The sequence below is a fragment of the Saccopteryx bilineata genome, chromosome 4 (assembly GCF_036850765.1).
Source record: "Saccopteryx bilineata isolate mSacBil1 chromosome 4, mSacBil1_pri_phased_curated, whole genome shotgun sequence".
In the NCBI taxonomy this organism is placed as follows: domain Eukaryota; kingdom Metazoa; phylum Chordata; class Mammalia; order Chiroptera; family Emballonuridae; genus Saccopteryx; species Saccopteryx bilineata.
In genome coordinates this window covers 230,780,650-230,793,392 of record NC_089493.1, presented here as the reverse complement: position 1 = coordinate 230,793,392, position 12,743 = coordinate 230,780,650, and the positions used below count along the sequence as shown (strand labels likewise).

At 37.1% G+C, this 12,743-nt stretch overlaps 1 protein-coding gene across 1 annotated transcript in view; it reads left to right on the top strand.

Moving 5' to 3' along the window:
• The window catches only part of SLCO6A1 (solute carrier organic anion transporter family member 6A1), a 116,414-nt gene that overhangs the window by 28,365 nt on the left and 75,306 nt on the right, over nt 1–12,743 (top strand). The window lies entirely within an intron of this gene.

The following is a 12,743-nucleotide window of genomic DNA, read 5'->3' as shown; positions in this document are numbered from 1 at the left end:
GCTTCGTATCATGTTATCAAGATCCCACCATTTTGCTGTAAATGTTCCGATGTCATCATTTCTTATGGCTGAGTAGTATTCCATAGTGTATATGTGCCACATCTTCTTTATCCAGTCATCTATTGATGGGCTTTTTGGTTGTTTCCATGTCCTGGCCACTGTGAACAATGCTGCAATAAACATGGGGCTGCATGTGTCTTTACGTATCAATGTTTCTGAGTTTTGGGGATATATACCCAGTAGAGGGATTGCTGGGTCATAAGGTAGTTCTATTTTCAGTTTTTTGAGGAACCACCATACTTTCTTCCATAATGGTTGTACTACTTTACATTCCCACCAACAGTGTATGAGGGTTCCTTTTTCTCCACAGCCTCTCCAACATTTGCTATTACCTGACTTGCTAATAACAGCTAATCGAACAGGTGTGAGGTGGTATCTCATTGCCGCACAAACATAGTATTTTTATTAAAAATGCTCATCTCAATATCAAATGGAGAAGAACTCTATTTCTTTAGGTGAGAAACAAGGCATACAATACAGATATAGTGGGGTTAAAAAACTCGACCTCTAAATAATGATTCTACATTCAATTTGTCTTCTCTTCTCATAATTTCCTTTATGTTGCTTGCAGAGTTGTATTTTTTGAATATAGTTTTTTTTATTTATTTATATTTTATTAATTTTACTAGGGTGACATTGATATATCAGGGTACATATGTTAAAAAAAAACATGTCCAGGTTATCTTGTCAATCAATTATGTTGCATACCCATCACCCAAAGTCAGATTGTCCTCCATCAACTTCTATCTAGTTTTCTTTGTGCCCTTCCCCCTCCCCTTTTCCTCTCCCTCCCCCCCACCGTAACCACCACACTCTTATCAATGTCTCTTAGTCTCGTTTCTATGTCCCACCTACATATGGAATAATGCAGTTCTTGGTTTTTTTCTGATTTACTTATTTCACTTCGTATAATGTTATCAAGATCCCACCATTTTGTTGTAAATGATCCGATGTCATCATTTCTTATGGCTCAGTAGTATTCCATAGTGTATATGTGCCACATCTTCTTTATCCAGTCTTCTATTGAAGGGCTTTTTGGTTGTTTCCATGTCTTGGCCACTGTGAACAATGCTGCAGTGAACATGGGGCTGCATGTGTCTTTATGTATCAATGTTTCTGAGTTTTGGGGGTATATACCCAGTAGAGGGATTGCTGGGTCATAAGGTAGCTCTATTTTCAGTTTTTTGAGGAACCACCATACTTTCTTCCATAATGGTTGTACTACTTTACATTCCCACCAACAATGAATGAGGGTTCCTTTTTCTCCACAGCCTTTCCAACATTTGCTATTACCTGTCTTGTTAATAATAGCTAATCGAACAGGTGTGAGGTGGTATCTCATTGCAGTTTTTTTTTTATAATTTTTTTTATTTATTCATTTTAGAGAAGAGAAGGAGAGACAGAGAGAGAGAGAGGGAGAGAGAGAGAGAGAGAAAAGAGAGACAGAGAAAGAGAAGGGGGGAGAAGCTGGAAGCATCAACTCCCATATGTGCCTTGACCAGGCAAGCCCAGGGTTTCGAACCGGCGACCTCAGCATTTCCAGGTCGACGCTTTATCCACTGCGCCACCACAGGTCAGGCTCATTGTAGTTTTGATTTGCATTTCTCTAATAACTAATGAAGATGAACATCTTTTCATATATCTGTTGGCCATTTGTATTTCTTCCTGAGAGAAGTGTCTGTTCATGTCCTCTTCCCATTTTTTTATTGGATTGTTTGTTGTTGAATTTTATGAGTTCTTTGTATATTTTGGATATTAAGCCCTTATCTGAGCAGTTGTTTGAAAATATCATTTCCCATTTAATTGGCTGTCTGTTTATTTTGTTGTCAGTTTCTCTTGCTGAGCAAAAACTTCTTAGTCTGATGTAGTCCCATTCATTAATTTTTGCCTTCACTTCCCCTTGCCTTTGGAGTCAAATTCATAAAATGCTCTTTAAAACCAAGGGCCATGAGCTTAGAACCTATGTCTTCTTCTATGTACTTTATTGTTTCAGGTCTTATATTTAGGTCTTTGATCCATTTTGAATTAATTTTAGTACAAGGGAACAAACTGTAGTCGAGTTTCATTCTTTTGCATGTGGCTTTCCAGTTTTCCTAGCACCATTTGTTGAAGAGGCTTTCTTTTCTCCATTGTGTGTTGTTGGCCCCTTAATCAAAAATTATTTGACCATATATATGTGGTTTTATTTCTGGACTTTCTATTCTGTTCCATTGGTCTGAGTGTCTATTTTTCTGCCAATACCATGCTGTTTTGATTGCGTGGCTCTATAATATAGTTTGAAGTCAGGTGTTGTAATGCTCCCAGCTTCGTCTTTTTCTTTAGGATTTCTTTGGCTATTCGGGGTTTTTTATAGTTCTATATAAATCAGTTGATTTTTTACTCCATTTCTTTTTAAAATGTCATTGGAATTTTGATGGGAATTGCATTAAATTTGTATATTGCCTTGGGTAATATGGCCATCTTGATTATATTTATTCTACCTATCCAAGAACAAGGAATATTGTATCTTTTTCGATTTCCCTTAACAATGGTTTTTAGTTTTCATTATATAAGTTTTTTACATTGAATATAGATTTTATCAAGTCATTTCCCAGATTACTTTGTAGATGGATTTCACACTCTTTTAGTGAGACTTTGGATACCCTTCACAAACGCATCAGCTAAATTTTCCTTTCTTATTTTAGAATAGTATTTTTACCTCTATCATATGCCAGCCACTTGCTCTTTCATGGATATATCAAGTACTTTTATAGTTCTGTACTTTTGTAAATGTTAATCTCTTGGCTTCAAATGTTCTTCTTTCTCGTCTCCATTCAAAATAAATAAATAAATAAATAAATAAATAAATAAATAAATAAATAGAATCTCTGTATACATCTTACCTAACATTAGTTTCTTCTTCTTTAATGCTTTCATAGATATTCATTCGAAATATAATATAGCATAACATAACATGTATATATGGGATAAACATATACATAGTGCTTATTACTGTATTAGTCTAATTCTTCCTAAAATGAATAGGTATGTTGTATAAAATACTAATTCTTTTTTTTTTTTTTTTGTATTTTTCTGAAGCTGGAAACGGGGAGAGACAGTCAGACAGACTCCCGCATGCACCCGACCGGGATCCACCCGGCACGCCCACCAGGGGCATCGCTCCGCCATGACCAGAGCCACTCTAGTGCCTGGGACAGAGGCCAAGGAGCCATCCCCAGCACCCGGGGCCATCTTTGCTCCAATGGAGCCTTGGCTGCGGGAGGGGAAGAGAGAGAGACAGAGAGGAAGGAGGGGGGTGGAGAAGCAAATGGGCGCTTCTCCTATGTGCCCTGGCCAGGAATCGAACCCGGGTCCCCCGCACGCCAGGCTGACGCTCTACTGCTGAGCCAACCGGCCAGGACATAATTCTTTTTTTTTATTAAATGAGAGGTGAGGAGGCACTGAGACAAACTTCTACATGCACCCCGACCAGGATCCACTTGGCAAGCCTCCTACCTAAGCAATGCTCTGCCTGTCTGGGGCTGCTGCTTTGTTGCTTGGAAACTGAGCTATTTTTAGCACCTGAGATGAGGCCATGGAGCCATCCTCAGCACCTGGGCCAACTTTGCTCAAACAATTTGAGCCATGGCTATGGGAAGGGGAAAGAGAGAGAGGGAGAGAAGGAGAAACAGATGGTCACTTCTCTTTTGTGCTCTTGACTAGAAATTGAGCCTGGGATTTCAACACATGGGGCCGATGCTCTACCGCTGAGCCAATTGGCCATGGCCAAATCATAAGTTTTGTTTACTCATTTTTATTCAAACACAGAAGTGTTTACTTTTTGTCAAATCATGAACCCTTTCTGGTAATGGATTATATTTTATTTTAATTTTTACCAAAATATTACCTGTGTATATTTTAACAATATAGAAATAAATTAGATTTAACCTTTCTAATACTGTTAAAAATTAAAATACATGTATTAACACTTTTCAGAAAATTTAAACATGGATGTTTTAAGTTATTTTATTTTTCTTAAATACAGTTGCCATACAAGAAGCAAAAACAAGCTTATTCCAATAACTTTCTCTTAGAAATAGAGTGATTTAATTATTATTAGGATACCAAAAAATTTAATGCCTTGTTAACTGTCTTAGATTCTGACTGACACCTGTCTGGTTAGGTACCTAGAAGATACCTTAATTCTCTTTCAACTTTATTAGAATGTGGGACTTCTGGAATGTTAGAGTGAGAAGCTTAGAAAGTCTCCACCTCCAAAACACAGTGGCTGAAACTGGAAAATTTTCAACTGTTTTTTAAAAATTCTGGAAATTAGGACTACACTTGGAGAAACATTAATCTAATTTATCAGAAATCATTCTACTTACCCTAATTCTGGAAGCACAATTACAGAGTAGGATCTGCATATGTCATTGGCTTATACATTTAGTACACGATAGGTGCTTGTCCCAGGAAGAAGGAAGGCTAAGAGAACCAGAACCAGAACTTTGTGATATTTCTAATACATTGACAAAGGCAGCCAAGAACAAAATAATTGTTAAAAGTGAGGTTACCTTACTTTAAGCTTACCTGGAATTTATGTGAACAATTATTTGAAAAACTTTTATTTTTAGTTCAGCAAGTAAGAACTGGTATGTAATTTAAATGGAATAAATTTTTACTCTTAAAAAAATTTTTTTTATTACAGCCTGATAGAACCATACCCATCTAATTTCCTTCTTTCTCTTTTCTCTTTCTTTCTTTCTTTCTTTCTTTCTTTCTTTCTTTCTTTCTTTCTTTCTGAGAGGAGGGGAGGCAGAGACAGACTCCTGCACACGCCCCAACCAGGATTCACCCACAAGCCCACTAGGGGCAATGCTCTGCTCCATTGCAATTGGAGCCATTTTTTAGCACCTGAGGTGGAGGCCATGGAGCCATCCTCAGCACCAAGGGCCAACTCGCTCTAATAGAGTCATAGCTGCAGGAGGGGAAAAGGAGGAGAGTGAATGAGAGAGAGAAGCAAGAGGGGGAGGGATGAAGAAGTAGATGGGTGCTTCTTCTGTGTGCCCTGACCAAGAATCAAACCAGGGACATCCATACATCAGGTGGATGCTCTACCAACCACTGAGCCAACCAACCAGGGTCTTTTTTTAAATGCACTTGCATTTTTATTGATTTTTTTCTTTTTTTGTATTTTTCTGAAGCTGGAAATGGGAAGGCAGTCAGACAGACCGAGATCCACCCAACATGCCCACCAGGGGGCGACGCTCTGCCCATATGGGGTGCCGCTCCACTGCAACCAGAACCATTCTAGCGCCTGAGGCAGAGGCCATGGAGCCATCCTCAGCGCCTGGGTCAACCTTGCTCCAATGGAGCCCTGGCTGCGGGAAGGGAAGAGAGAGACAGAGAGGAAGGAGAGGGGGAAGGGTGGAGAAGCAGATGGGTGCCTCTCCTGTGTACCCTGGCCAGGACTCCTGCACACCAGACTGACGCTCTACCACTGAGCCAACTGGCCAGGGTCTTTTTTATGTTGATTGTATGTTGATTATAAATAAAATATGCAAAATTGCATGTATAAATAAAGCTATCTATAATATAAATTTAAATCTGTAAATAAGGCTCATATTAAATAAGATTCAGAACATTTTGATTAACCATGTATTTAATTTTTTATTATTTTCTAAATTTTATTTTTTAATTCCAGTTTACACTCAATATTATTTTTCATTAGATCCAGGTGTACAGCATATGATTATATGTAAGGTGTTTAAAATAGTGACTGGCACATAGTAATACAATAGAAGTTATTTTACTTTTATTTATTCACCTCTCTTTTAGTGTGTAGTGTTGCTGTCTTAGGTATTGAAGAGAAAGTAGAAACTAACAACCATGTTTTTACGGAACTATACTTTTGTGTGGGTCTCAGATTTCAAAACAAACAAAAAAACAAATAAAACAAAAACCATAAATCCCTTAGATTAATAGCAACTGATTAACAATTCAGTAGAGAAAATTCTGTGTGAAACCTACTTTCGACATTGGGGGAAGAACGCTTCATGGAATAGGGATTATTTAAATGGAGAAATCTAAAGACTTAGAAGGAGTAAGCCTGGTGAGGAAGGGTCATTAATTCAATACAAGGCCAAGAGACTTATGTAGAAAGACCTGGAGACAGCACAAATTCGGGTGTGCTAATGACATCCTTGCGGTACATGATAAGAATTATAGATTTTATTCTGAGTGCAATAAGAAGTCACTAATATTTTTTTTGTAAAGAAATAATTTGAACATGATATAAATTTTGTTACTTTTTAAACATGACTGTGACTGTGTAAAACTGGATTACAGTGGGAGAAGAATCAAAAAAGCATTGCAATTTGGGGACAGATTCAGGAAGTTTTCCCTAGGTTTCTTATTCAGTTGTAGTATATTTCAACTGCAGGAACCAATTGAAGAATCACTTGGCAATTATAAAATTGAGGGCTACTGGCAATAGTTTGTGTAAGAAGGAGACAAAATATTAAACCTTCCAGGTATCAACAATCTGAGCTTTTAGAGCCTTAAAAGAGAAAGAAAAATCTTAATTCATAAGGCAGTTCCATTTTGTTTTAAGCGAGAGGAGAGGAGATAGACAGACTCCCACATGTGACCCAACTGGGATTCACCTGTTGACCCTTGTCTGAGCTGATGCTTGAATCAGCTGAGCTATCCTCAATGCCCGGGGCGACACTGGAACCAATCAAGCAACTGGCTGTGAGGGGAAAGAAAATGAGAAGGGAGGGAGGGCAGGGAAGAGAAGCAGATGGTCACTTCTTATGTGTGTCCTGACTAGGGATAGAACCCAGGATGTCTGCATGCACGTTGGGATGATACTCTATCAAATGAGCCAACCGGCCAGGGCCCCATTTTTAACTTCTTGCAGTGAATGCTACAATGAACACAGGGGTGCTATAGTCTTTCAAATTAGTGTTTTGGGTTTATTCAGATAAATCCCCAAAAGTGAAATTGCTGGGTTATAAGACAATTACATTTTTGACTTTTTGAGATAACTCCATACTGCTTTCTATAGTGGCTACACTAATCTGCATTCCCACCAACAATACATAAGAGTTCCCTTTTCTGTACAGCCTCGCCAGCACATGTTGTTTGTAGATTTGTTGATGATAGCTCTCTGAGAAATGTGAGGTGATATTTCATTGTGGTTTTAGTTTGCATTTTTTTGACGATTAGAGACATTGAGCAATTTTTCATGTCTATTTGTCATCTGTATGTCGTCTTTGGAGAAGTGTCTATTCAGGTCCTTTTCTAATTTCTTAATTGGATTGTTTGCTTTTTTGCTGTTTAATTTTATAAGTTCTTTATAAATTTTACCCAATGATTCCACTTCTGCAAATTTCTCCAAAGAAACCCAAAACACAAATATGAAAGAATTATATAACCCCTGTGTTCATTGCAGCATTATTTACAATAGCCAAGGGTTGAAAGCAGCCCGAGTGCCTGTCAGTAGATGAGTGGATTAAAAAGCTGTGATACATATACACAATGAAATACAACACAGCCATAAAAAGGAAGGCAATCCTACCTTTTGTGTCTGCATGGATGGACCTGAAGAACATTAGGTTAAGTGAAATAAGCTAGTCAAAGACAAGTACCATATGATTTTATTCATATGTGAAATCTAATGAACAAAATAAACTAACAAGCAAAATAGAGACAGACTCAGAGAGAGGGCTGACAGTGGTTGCAGTGGGGGTGGGGCTGAGTGAGAGGGTAGGAGAGATAGAACAAAAAAAGGACAAAAAAAGCCAGGGGTGGGGGGACTCATACAGGGAAAACAGTGTGGAAATTGCCAGCGGTGGGGAAAGGTAAGGCAACATTGAGAGGATAAGTGGTGATGGCTGGACACTTGGCTTGGGGTGTGAACACACAATATGAAGTGCAGAGATGTGTTGTAGAATTGTGCATGTGAAACCTGTATAATTTTGTTACCCAGTGTCACCCCAACAAATGTTCTAAATTCTAGACACAGACATATAATATTAAGATCCAACAAAAAAGCCCATGCATCTAGGTTCTTGCCTTTAACATTGTACCAAGCTGAATTTCAGAGAGAAAACAAATGGATAATGAGTCATAGTTTAGAAGGCCTACTACATTAATAAATTCTAACTGTTTGCTTGTTTTATGGTGTAAGCACCTGCCAAAGCTGAGTTTCTCAGCAGAGCTTTTCTGTTAAACCACGTTGGTGAAATTAGAGTATATCTTACCTGATAATAAAGAAGTCAGCCAGTTTTATCCACTAGGTTAGTGTTTACTTGTGAATCAGTTAAGCAATACAAATAATTAAAGAATTTGTGCAAGAAAAGTGGAGTTGAGCAGTGGTAATGATAATTATCCCTCATCACAGAATGGCTAGAGATGCTATGGATTTCTGGAAATGAGTAAGAAGCAGAACTAAATGTGAGCTTTTGCTTCTCTGTGACAGATCTTGTAAGCAGAAGATTTTTCTTGTTAGGGTCTGTTCTTTTCACCTAAGCCCAAAAGCCAGGTTGCACACTAGATACTGACCACCTGACTATTGTTGGAAAAAAATCTTAGAGACCATCTTTTTGTGCTCTGTGGTTCATCCAAGAAGCAAGAAGGCTAACTGTAACTCAGGTTCCTTCTTATCCTTATCCATATCTGTTTTCAGGCCTAACTACAGTGGAGACATCATATAGCATTTACTACTGGTGGGACCTTATGCAAATGTCCATATTTCTTTGATTTGAAGGCACACTTTTTTCCCTTCAAATTTTAACATCTTTAAAATTGAGTTGGATTTTAAATTGATGGAGTCTTGAAATAACTGTAAGTCAGGATGTAATTGTGACATAGTAGATAATGCCTGAGTATGGGCTAAGTTGGTCATGCTGTTCATATAGTCATTACTTAAGTTATAACTTCTAGTGGTGATATCCATATTGAGTAAACTTTTTTTTTTACTCTTTCAAAAGATGATGCAATATTTTGTGTTGAATTATAAAGTTATTGCATGTGTAATAAGGCAGAAACAGTAATAGGATGTAATTCTGATATTAGTAAAACCAATAACTACTGTTGGAAGAATGACTTGTTCACAATTTCTTGCAAAGTAATATTTAAGTGTTTTATGGGACTTAAGTAAACATTTCTACAGTAGAGACCTTTATTGCTCTTTTATTGAGATACCTGCAAAAGAATTGCTTACCACCTGTCAGGCTAAGCAGATGAATCAGGAAAATTTGCAAGTACTTCTTAATAGATCTAATAAAATTCAAAAGCTGGTGAGATTGATAATTGCATAGCATAGAAATTTTCGTACGATATTGTATCACAGTGTGTAAGTGGCAGTATTTTTGTTTCTTAGTGGAATATAAAATAATGGGGTCTCTTGCAATTGATGGCATTTTAAATTCAATGAAATATGGTATTTTACCCTTTCTGAGCCTTACTTTCTTCAGCTAAGAAATTGGTATCATAATGGTATTTTTCTCACAGAAATATAAGCTATAGAGATCAGTACAGAGCACATGGTAAAAACTCAACAAATATGTACATGATATGAATGCCTACTTGAGATAGTTCTGATTTTTATATTAGATAAGGAAACTGCACACAAAAATTAAAGGAAATTTTCATTATAAGATCTCCCTTTTATGTTGAAAAGAAGAATGAGTTATCAACTGAAAAATAAGAAAATTAAAAAGACTAGTGTGAGGAACTTGATTTTATTAAGGCCTATTGTTTGTCTTCTCTACTAATCCTATAGTTCAATACTTTCTGGCTCATGGCATTTAGAAGCATCATTAGCTTGAAGTCCATTGACTGTTTATAGAAGCTCCCAGTAGAAGGACTGATGAAAATTCTGCAAGCAAATCATTCTAAACAGTAAAATGTATCAGCATCTAACAGCTGTTTGAGATATACATCTCCTATTTTTCTAGACATAGAGTGTTTTTTAAAAAAGTCTTCTTTACTTAATTTTTAAAGGGAATCAGCATAGTGGCTATTTTTAGGATGGATTCTCTCTACTATTACCATATATATTTGAAAATTCATCAAGTAAAGAAAGAGAAGAGTTTTATTAAAATGTCAGTAAACTTAATTTTATACTGTCAACATAGATAAAATGGATACAAAAGGTAAAATAATATGTAAAAAGCTAGAAAAAAGAAAAATATTTAATATTTTTATAAAGTTATATATCTATAAGGTGGAAAGTTATAAATATAAAGTAGGAGGGATTAATTCTGAAGAATAGAAAGTAGAACAGTGAATAGAAACAATAGCTTTATATCTTTAACTATAAGAATATAATGATTAGAACATATTTTAAAAGAATAAAAACATAATGCTTGGAGGTTTGAGAAATAAATCATGGAAAAGAAGAAAGCAATGACATTAAAACTGGCTAGAAGCAGACAAGGAATAAGATTTCACAGAGGAAAAGCCTCTTTTAAATGTGGACTGGAGAGATCAACACTTTTACACTCTTTTTCTTCATCTCAGTCCTTAAGTCTTATATCTTATTAGCAGGGAATACATTTATACACCAGGACTCAATGAACAGAGAAGTGTCAATGAATATTAAAAGAACTTAGTGAACTATAGAGGATAAAATTAAAATGAGGTGCTGTTCATTGCTTATATGACTGTTAATATATAACAGTAGATAGCAGAAGAAGCTAGTGTCCAAATTATTGAGATATTTTACTATTTCTAGTCAAAATATTGAATGTCCTTTGAAAATAAATTACTATTGTAAAAAGTATACTCAATGTACATTGTATATAAGTAACATGATTTTAAAATATATTTATCTCTTGCATTTATATCAGAACATAATGTGTAAGTTTTAGTCTGAGTTTCCGTCTAAGTTTTACTAAATAAATTGATGTTCATGAAGCAGAGTAGGTGAGATTACATCAAAGACAGCTGAAATATTTTAAATCTTGCAATAAGCAGCACTTTGTAGGTGAGATATTTTATTCTTATTGACAGATTTAATGAAGATAACAATTACTTATTTTCTATACTAAATATATGTATTTACCATAAAGTATCAAGACCAGAGTAAGTAAGAAGTTAAATTATCAAATAAAACACTTGAGAAGTTCAAAGAAGTTTATTGGTATCCTTTTCAATTTATGTTTTCCTCCTATTTGTCAATAGACACCAAGGCATTTTAATGGTAAAATCAATGTCTCCCATCACACAGCCTTGATTAGGGTAGGGAGTAGATGAATGCTTTTGCCACATGAATGAAAAAGTTCCAGAATTAATTGGGACACTATACACCTCATGTTCATTTAACCTTGGATTTTTCTTTAAGATCTCTTTCCTTCCTGCAACAATCCTCTTTATCAGTTTCCTCATTAACCTTTTTTCTCACTGTACTTGAGTCCTATTCTTAACCATGGTCTACTTTTGTATGGCCTTTCTACTTTCTACTTTATATTTTGCTGATCCTGTCTTTATTTAAGACTCCTACTAAGTAAACAAACGCAATAGTATCTAGCCTACTTTGAAATCATATACCCAGATGAGCATGAAATTCCTCTTGCAACTAAAGTCTCTTGTTGTAGACAAATTCTGTGATATGGTAGAGCTAAGAGCTGCAGTACTGCAAGGTATAGATGTTGCATAAAACTGTCTGCTACTTTGGCCCTGGCCGGTTGGCTCAGCGGTAGAGCATCGGCCTGGCATGCGGGGAACCCGGGTTCGATTCCCAGCCAGGGCACATAGGAGAGGCACCCATTTGCTTCTCCACCCCCGCTCCTTCCTCTCTGTCTCTCTATTCCCCTCCCACAGCCAAGGCTCCATTGGAGCAAAGATGGCCTGGGCGCTGGGAATAGCTTCTTGGCCTCTGCCCCAGGCGCTAGAGTGGCTCTGGTTGCGGCAGAGCGATGCCCTGGAGGGGCAGAGCATTGCCCCCTGGTAGGCAGAGCATCGCCCCTGGTGGGCGTGCCGGGTGGATCCCGGTAGGGCGCATGCGGGAAGGAGTCTGTCTGACTGTCTCTCCCCGTTTCCAGCTTCAGAAAAATACAAAAAAAAACAAAACACAAAAAAACAAAAACAAACAAACAAACAAAAAACTGTCTGCTACTGTGCAGAAGTAATTTGATTTATCCCTTTGTATATCAACAACTGCCAGAATCAAGCCTGAGTTTACCACATGAAACCATTTGGAAACTAATTTGTATATCTGGCCTTCTTCTTTGACTCCCTAATTTATACCTAAGAAAAGAAATGAGTTAAGCCTAAGTGGTGGTGCAGAGGATAACACATTGGTCTGGGACACTGAGGAACCAGGTTCAAAACCCCATGGTTACTGGCTTGAGCGCAGGCCTACCAGCTTGAATGCGGGAATGCCAGCTTGAGTGTGAGATCATAGTCATGACCCCATGGTCGCTGACTTGAGCCCAGAGGTAGTTGGCTTGAAGCCCAAGGTTGTTGGCTTGAACGAGGGGTCATTCGCTAAACTGGGGCCCCCTGGTCAAGGCCCCATGAAAAAGCAATCAATGAACAACTATGGTGCCACAACTGTGAATTGACCCTTCTTATCTCTTTCCCTTTGTCTCTTTCTAAAAAAAAAAAGAAAAAATAGAAAAAAGAAAAAGAAATAGATTAAAAGCAAAACCAATATGAAAACCTGGACATTTTATTGGAAGGGAATCTATTGT